Source organism: Limulus polyphemus, unplaced genomic scaffold, assembly GCF_000517525.1.
Source record: "Limulus polyphemus unplaced genomic scaffold, Limulus_polyphemus-2.1.2 Scaffold430, whole genome shotgun sequence".
NCBI classification, from domain to species: Eukaryota; Metazoa; Arthropoda; class Merostomata; order Xiphosura; family Limulidae; genus Limulus; species Limulus polyphemus.
In genome coordinates, this window is record NW_013666040.1 from 33,010 (window position 1) to 33,640 (window position 631).

Sequence of the window (631 nt, forward strand, 5' to 3'; positions counted from 1 at the left end):
CATTTGTCTTTGTATTTGCTTAAAAATATAGCCTTCTAATTTAGAGTTTGAAGGATCATGCTTAGGCTGAATTCACCTTATTATCACTGTTAGGCTTTCTTCCAAATTCTAAGAACAGACAAAAATATCCAATTAAAGCCAAAACTCAACAATTTTGGAATACATAACATTAAAGTATACGTACTTAAGATGGAAAACAATGTATTATTGAGTGCATATAATTATAAATAAAAACTGTACACCACTTACAGGTCCAATAATAAATAATTTGACCCATAATTTATCAAGAACCACGATAATGGTTCATAATAGGGATCGCAAGAATTAGCACAAAACCCTAATAGAATGTTCGAGCAAAAAGCACGCAAGGAAAATAACATCCACTCAAGACGGCCCGTTTGTAATTCTTCTTCTTATTCTCTTGCTAGCTTACAACGAAACGGCTTGGTATATTGCACCCAAAACTTTTGTAGAATACTAAATAAGGTATTACGAAGATCGTATGGGGTATTGAAAAGTGGGTTTGTTTGTTTTATATTTTACATAAGCTAAAAAACGTAACTCTAGAGTAAACGAGGCTATCATTACCTCTTGAAGCTAGCTTTTTTTTATAAATATCTGGTGTTCCTTT